At 38.8% G+C, this 8,700-nt stretch overlaps 1 pseudogene; it reads left to right on the top strand.

Moving 5' to 3' along the window:
* Nucleotides 1–709: 709 nt before the first annotated feature.
* LOC123787550 (cleavage and polyadenylation specificity factor subunit 5 pseudogene) lies at nucleotides 710–1,394 on the top strand (annotated as a pseudogene).
* The last annotated feature ends 7,306 nt before the right edge of the window (nucleotides 1,395–8,700 follow it).

The raw sequence follows: 8,700 nt of genomic DNA, 5'->3' as shown, positions 1-8,700 counted from the left end.
CTCCCACTCCCCCTGCTTGTGTTCCCTATCTGGCTGGCTGTCTCTATCTCTGTCGAATAAATAAAAATAAAATCCTTAAAAAAAAAAATACCTAACACACAGTAAGTATTCAATAAACTGAAATCCTTATTCCTATCAAGAGGAATTCCTATCATAAGCCACTCCAACGTAAAATTATTTTAATTTAGATGTATATTCAGTTCTACATATTTTAACTTAATATATATTTATAATATTATGCTAGATGTTAGAGGAACTACCAAAAATATAACTTGCCCATCTTCTAAGAGTTTGCCATCCACCTGGAGACACAAGATATACACAATCACATAAAATATATATTTTTTTAAATACAAACAAATGTCATTAAGTGCCAGAGGGAGTAAACAGCATATACCACTGTATGGAGATTTCACTGTTTATCTGAAAAAAAAGGAAGGATTATCAGAAAAAAAAAATAGTTCAGATTAGCAGAAAAAATATATTGCTCTTGCCAACTTAGTAGCTATTTAATTCAATATTCTGACCTTGGTTACTGGGTCAGGCAAAGGTCCATCAATAAATCAATAAATATTTGATGAGCATCTATGATTATCAAACGTTACTGATGCTCTCATATTAATGGTGGTGGCTACTGCTGAGCAGAACACAGAATACCTCTGCCAGCACAGGGAAAATTTCTGCGCCTCCCCCTTTCAGCTCACCACCAATGCCTGAAATTACCAGCATGTTCATGGTGCTACGCAATTGCAGACTGTCTGGCCCCAAGCAGAGAGGAAGGGGCAGAGGAGGTGGGGGTGTCAACCAGTTTGGCAACAAGTATATCCAGCTGACCAAGACCCTCACCCTGGAGTGCACCATCAATCTGTATCCTCTTACTAATTATACTTCTGGTATAAAAAGTCCCTCAATAAGGACAGCTCTGTAGCAGCTAGATTTCATTGCATGAGTGAGGACTTTGATAAAATTGGAAAGAGGAGGGTCATAGAAGGGGTTCTGATTGTGCATGAGTACTGGCTGGCCCATGCATACTGCTACAGCTGGGAACAACTTCAAGTTACCAAGTTAAGTGGTGAACTTAACTCAGGAGAAGTTGAAGGACTAAACGACAGGGATACGGAGCTGTCAACGTCATTGTTGATTGCACTGGTAACTGGCAGAGACCAAATTTTGAACCTCGTCAATATCCATGCATTTCTGCACATGTTACACAACCTAAGGAACATAAGTTGTTTTTGGTTCAACTTCAAGAAGAAGCCTTGTTTGCAGACCCTAAAAATCATAAGCTGGTAGCTGCACCATTGTTTGAATTATGTGATGATGCCCCAGGGTAAGGACCCATCATTTCTAGTCTCCCTAGGCTTTTGGGCAGGTTCAATTTTATATACAACTGAATTCCGGAGCAGTAGAGAAATAAAAGAAGCTGTCTCTATGAGCACAGCTATACACAGTGTGGAATAAATATGGTAGAAGAAATGTTTAGGGTTATTTTTTTTTGTTTTATCTTTTTCCCAATCCCTAAAATGTCAGCTACTGTCCATTGTTTGAATAGTAAAGTTAATGTAAAAAAAACTAGATAGTGGTGTAACCAAATATGAAAATATTTAATGTACTTTTTGTTCTACATATACATTTTTTAATATATTAAAGAAAGTGGACTTCAAAAACAAATTTCCTAGCAAGCCATATCCTCTTTAGGTCTCAGTGTATCATATCAACCTTAACCAAATCTTACCATAACTACACTGCAGTCATGACTGTGCTTGTTTACATCTCATCCTTATCCTAGCCTTTTACTCTGGTGTTTTGTTCCAATGTATTAGGACGAATCAGCAGTCTCAAAGTGCTCATCAGCATGTGACTTCTCTTTCCTTTCCTTTTCTTTTCTTTCCTTTTCCTTTTCCCTTTCCCCCTTGCTTTGCTTTCCTTTCCTTCCTTCCTTCCTTTCCTTCCTTCCTTCCTTCCTTCCTTCCTTCCTTCCTTCCTTCCTTCCTCTTCCTTTCTCACCCTTTCTCCCTCCCTCCCTCCCTCCCTCCCTCCCTTCCTCTCTTCCCCTCTCTCTCTGTCTCTCTTTCTTCCAAAAAGCCCCATGTGTGTCATTGCTCTAGGGTGGTACTTTACAAGCTTCAGTGAAGACAAGAATCACCAGGGCCCTTGTTAAAATGCAGGTTCTGATTTCAGTAGGTCTGGCTGGTGAGGGCAAAATTCTGCATTTCCAGTGAGCTCCTGGGAGGTTCAAATGCTACTAGTCTGTGGAGCGTACTTTGAGTAGCAAGGCACTATTTCTCAAGATCCCTTACAGCATGGTGACTATAGTTAAAAATACTATATTGTATACTTGAAAGTTGCTATGAGAGTAGAGTTTTAATGTTCTCACTGTAACAACAAAATGGTAATTATGCAAGATAAAGGGTATGTTAACTAACCTTATTTTGGTAAACATTTCACAGTACATACATTATCAAATCATTACATTGTACACCTTGAACTTACACAGTGTTATATGTCAGTTTTAGCTCAATAAAACTAGAAAAGAAACCCTTACAATGCTTCAATTCTAAGCATTTCTTTAAACAGCTAGACATAGCTGGTGGGGCAGGAAATACAAGAAGATACTTTGCCTGCTTCTGTTATTCTATTATTATAATCTATTAACCATACAATATAATGGTTAACAATTCCTGAGGACTCTCTTTTTGCCATGCATCGTGCAACATGCAGTGACTGCATTTATTATCTCCTTTAGTCTTTACAACTATCCTGTGAAGTAGGAATTATTATTTCTTTTTTTAAAGATTGATTGATTTTAGAGAAAGAAGAGAGAGAGAGTGGGCATGCATGTAAGCAGGGGAAGGGGCAGAGGGAGAGGGAGAATTATACTCCCCACTGAGCAGGGAGCCCCACGAGGGGCTTCATCCCAGGACCCCAAGATCATGACCTGAGCTGAAACCAAGATTCAGATGCCTAACTGACTGATCCACCCAGGCACCCCGGAATTGTTATTTCTGTTTTACAGCTGAGAAAACTGAGGCCTAGAGAGGCCGAATAACTTGTTCAAGGTCACATCAACTAGTTAATCCATGGCAGAGAAAGGAATTGAACACAAGCAGTCTAGCTTAGGGTCTAAACTCTTCACTCACTATCCTATCTCTTTCATACTATACTTACTGAGCCAAAATATAACAACATTTGGTTCTAAGGCAATAGATTAATCTATTGTTCATTCAGTGTCCTTACAACTAGAAATCCTTAAGAGCTCTTTCCCAATCATTGGGAAAGGGTGAGATACAGGCGATTTATAAAAATACTACCTACTTTGCCTCAGGGAATGTCTCCTAGTTAAATTGCCAGAACTCTAGGTAGCTCACTACCACCCACTAGTCATGAGCCGTCACCTATTCATGTTTCCCCCACTCCTATCACTGTACCTGCCACCCTGGAGCTTCCACTGGCTCTGAAAGTGTTCCCTGGTTCCATGATGAGCAACTAAAGGACAGCTCTGGCCACTTCCTAGACCACACTCCCAGACCCATCCAGGTAAATTCTACCTTCCTCCACCAATCAAGAAGGAAAGTGTAGACACTGAGCCAGTTGTGAGCCACAAAAATGAATTCAGGCTTATTAATTTCTAGTGAGAAAAGGCTATAACAAATCAGGGAGCATTTTGCGTAAGTGACCTCATCTCCTATTTGTACCCTTAATGGAGAAACTGAAATTGTCAATTCAGTGAAATATGTTGCCTCCTTTTGCGCACAAATAATTTATTTTAAGACTTTTCATGCCTTCAGGGTTCTCTTTTCTGGGTCACAAATGATAAAGCACACAAAATTTTATTCATTTCTATCATGGTCCTGGAAATGTTAAAAATCATATTCTGCTTTTAATAGCTTCTCTATCAATACAGGTAGTAACCTCTTAACCAGCCTCCCGTCTCTAACTGCTATTCCTGCCAGTCTGTCTTAACTGTGGAACAATTCACTTGTATGAGCTCTCATTTATTAAGTGCAGACTACAGCTAAGTGCTTTGCAGAATATATACAGCATTAGCACTTTGTGGGATTCTTTGTGGTTTTGTATATTGATGACAATAATATGTCTTACATTCATGTACTTCTTTATATTTTTCAAAGGGCTTTTGTGTTCTTTATCTCATTTGATCCAAAACTACCTTGCAAGAGAAGTAGAATAAATATTATTCTATCTATTTTATAAATAAAAAAACCTTGAGTGTCATAGAGGTTAAATGACTTGTTCTGGGTTAGACAACAAGTTTTGTCAGTGTGAGTTTGGAACTGGGAGTTCCCTAACTCACTGTACACTTTTTTTTTCAGTACAGAAAAATGCAAAACAAAGCAAAACTTGTACCAACCACCAACACTTAATAAATGTTATCATTTTGTCATGGAAGGAAGGAGGGGAGGAAGGAGGGAATACTACTTCTGGTGGGTGGTTCACAAAGGAGATAGAATTTTATCTCACACTTGAAGGATAGCTGAAATGTTAATGACCAGTAGGCGAAGGAATTGGTACAAGCAACAGTGTGGCTATATGACCACCCATGGAAATACAAGTTGGGTTTATGAGGCATTGGGTACAAAAATATGACTAGAGCAGGAGACTTAAGTAGGAAGTTAGTAAGAAGTACACGGAGATCAGATGGTAGAGAATCTTGAATACCAGCCTAAGTAAGGCTATTCATATTTGCATAGTTGAATACTGATATGAAGATGGTGCATATTGCTTTTTAAGTCAGTCCATTTTATCTCAACAATAACCACCAGGCTTAATGCTGGGCAAAGTACAAAGGGTATTTGGCCTTGTGATTTTTCCAGCTGAGGTCCTATCCCCACTACTAAACACCCCTTGCTCAACCTTTGATCTGAATCACTGTATTTGTACACATACAGTGCAAGGGTGAGGCCACAAGTCTCAGTGCTTGACCATTCTTTGTTGAGAAGTATTTGCAAGAAGTCTCTCATGGTAATAAGTAACTGAAATCCATTTTACTAGTTACTTCAATTAGCCATAATTTTTTTTTATTGCAATCAAGCAATTGAACTTAAATATTAAGGAAATGCAAAACAATAATAGTATACTATATGTGGTCATATATGTCTTTAAAAAAGGAAAAAGAGGGGCACACCTGGGTGGCTCAGTTAGTTAAGCATCCTACTCTTGATCTCAGTTCAAGTCTTGATGTCAGGATCATGAGTTCAAGTCCCATGGTAAGGGAAAAATAATAAAATTAATAAAATTAAATTAGAATTAAACAAAAGAAAGAAAGAAAAAGCACCTGGACCCTATATACTGTGGACTCATTAAATTTAGCCCAGATCCAGCATCTTCTTGTCACCTAATTCCATCCTTGCTGATGAGAATTCCAGTTGAGAAAAGGAATAGTGGGATTCTGTAGAAATTCCCTGGTAAAAAGAATACTGAATTATGTTCCCTAGAGCCTACTGACAACATTAGAATTTCTCAACCTTTACACTATTAGCATTGTGGGCCTAATAATTCTTTGTCGGGGCTGGGGTGGGAGGCTGTTCTGTGAATCGGAGGTGTATAGCGTCATCCATGGCCTCCACGTACTAAATGCCACTATTAACCCCCTAGTTGTGAAACCCAAAAATGTCACCAGATAGTGCCAGATATCCTCTGGATGGCAAAATTGCCCCTGGTTGAAAAGCACTGGACCACAGCACCGAATCTCAGAATCTTAACAATAGGTTTGAAAAAAAAAAAAAAAACTAAGAAAATAAATGAACTAGCCTATTTCCCTAAGCTTTCCAGTTCATCAAGACTTTGCTATATAATCTCATTTTCCCAGGTAAACCTATCCAAACCAATAATGAGAAGGAAAAAAAAGAAAAAGGATGACAGAAAATAAATCCCAGCTATGAACCAGTTAACTAACATTCCACACGAAGTTATAGACAATTTCCCCCAAGAAATTAAATTCCTTTACAAAAGTACCCTGAGGACTTTAACACAAATCACTCTTCTTACTTGAGACTATTTATCATTTTTTAGAGCTTATAAATTATACACACCAGCAGCAATTTTATACACCAACAACCACAATAACCCAGACACAAAACAGAGCAGTTGAAGGGTACACTCTAACAAAGAGAGAAAGAGATGGAGGGAGGGGGCAAGAGAGGAACTAACCGTGCTCTCCTTTAGAGCTCTCCTCTCAGGGACATCACTTTTCCTTTCTGTCCTCACTGTCTTAATAGATTTCATCTTCCTTGAAAAGACAAGTCACAATCTGTCCCTGAAGATAGCTGTTATCATTAAAACACTCCGCTGGGGGCAGAGGGGCAACATTACTCAGTGTGAGACAGGACATGTGAGAGGATGTGTGACACTCTTCCTTCAGGGCCAGCATTTTGGAGAATGGAGAGGCTAAGAAAGGACTCCCAGGGGTCAACCCTTCCATCCTCTGGTTGAGGCTGCCACCTAAACCATTTAAGAAGGAAAGCAGTCAATTCCCTCAATTTACATTTCCCAGAGTGGAGTTGTTTTCACATTTCACGCAATTAAAAGAGTGAAGATAGATCCCAGAGCAATAACATTCCTCTCCCAGTGATATCCTATGCTCCCCTTAGTGCTCCTGATCTGAACATCACTTAAAACAATCAAGAATCAGATACTAGATACTCATCTGTGCAGCACATAGAATATATCACTTCTCCCTCCCATGTTGGAGGTGAAAAGAAACCAGATGAAGGACACTCACATAGTGGTCAACTTCCATTGTGGCACTTTTCCTCTCCCCATTATTTTGGTTAGTAACCTACGTATCACAATTATGCTGCACACCATCTACACAACTCAAAAGATAGAAAATAATTACAGTATTTAGAGCTGGAAGGCACCTTGCAACACCTCTATTCCTAACCTCATTTAACAAAAAGGGAAAGCTAGAGCTAGAGAGGTAAAATGACACTGCCCAATGTCATTCGGCTCATCAGTGACCTGTGAGAACCAGATCCCCTGTCTCCTGACTCTGGAATGCTCTGACATTAATGCTGCTTCTCAGGAGCAGTGACAGAAAACCCAGCTCACAATGGCACCAGAAGGGGAAAAAAAAAAAATTGGGAGTTCTAATAACCAAACAAATCAGAGATAGTGTTCAGTTTTATGAGACTGTCCAGCAGCCATTCTGCTTCCTAGTACCACCCCAATTCCCTTTGAGTTGTCACTGTGTCTCCTATTCTCAGCCATGTGGTTTGGGTGGATTTGGCCTGTCAGCCCCATGTATCCTCCTTTTAGATTCACAGTTAGCTGCAAACCCTGCACAGTAAATGAACTTATCAGATTGCTTTCGTACCAGTGAAGAGAAATAGGAACATCAGGAAGGCGGGCATATTGAAGGTAGGATTGGAACTGAGAGCCCCAAATGTACGCCTTTCTTTTGTTTGAAGCTGATACTAAGAAGTTTCTATTATTATATCACCCAAGAGGCTTGTGAGAGCTCACAACTAGAGAGGCCCAAGACTTTCCACCAGATATCACAGGGCAAACGCTGCGGAATATAATTCCAATTGCCTAACTCAGAGTCCCCTGGATCCAACCAGGAATTAACAAGAGAGGTCCCAGACAACTCTACCAAACAATAGAACATTATGCTTACATTCCAAGCCACTTCAGGTAAACACTCTAATCTTAAATGAAATCCCCCATGTGCTGAAAATCAATGACTCCGTTTATTACTAGTTATGAGTTTATGCTGCTTGGGTTATTACCAGAAGGAGGAACAAGTCTCCCTTTATATCTTTATTTTAAAAAAAATATTACCCAAGTAATAACAACAATTATATTTTATATTTTTTAACCGAAGGATCATATTTAACTAGCATTTTTATACTCTCCAAAACCTAACATAACTGAAAAAGACAAATACCATGTGATTTCATTTATATGTAGAATCTGAAAAGCAAAACAAATGAACAAACAAAACAAATAGACTCCTAGATAACGGAAAACAATATGCTGGTTGCAAGAAGAGTGGGGGATGAGGGAATGGGTAAAAGTGGGGAAAGGGATTAAAAGGAACAAACTTCCAGTTATAAAATTAAAAAAAAAAAAACAGGGATGCAATGTAGAGCATGGGGAATATAGTCAATAATATTGTAACAACTTTGTATGGTAGCACCTGGCAGCTAGATTTATCATCGTGATCACTTCCTAATGTATATAAACATTGAATCACTGTATTGTCTACCTAAAACTAATATTGTATGCCAACTACACTTCAGTTTTAAAAAACCCCATTATATATTGTCTCATTTGATCATCACAAGGCATTGTTGATCCCCATTTTATAGATGAGGACAACTGAGGCCTTACCCAGTAATAATAGTAAAAGAATGGTACAACCAGGATTCATGACATAGGATTAAGACACATTTGCTTAATATGATGCTAAGAGTAGGGGTCCTTTATTTTTCTTGTAATGGCTCCAAATATATAATTCTCCTTCTCCGTCTTCAGAGCTTTGAAAGTTTATCTAATCTCCATAAAGACATAGGTAGAACCTAAAGCAGACACAAAAAAAAATGCTTTTGAAGTAGCATGACGTTATTGAGAACTTCTGACAGGTTCATTCAAATTTCATGAAACTCTGGGGCTTCTGATCCTGCTAAAGGGCTTGCTGTAGCAACATGTGTGTATGCATGTGGTGTGCATACAAACACA

Source organism: Ursus americanus, chromosome 19 (genome assembly GCF_024610735.1).
Source record: "Ursus americanus isolate L20-20 chromosome 19, mUrsAme1.1.p, whole genome shotgun sequence".
NCBI classification, from domain to species: domain Eukaryota; kingdom Metazoa; phylum Chordata; class Mammalia; order Carnivora; family Ursidae; genus Ursus; species Ursus americanus.
This window is presented reverse-complemented; position numbering and strand designations above follow the sequence as displayed.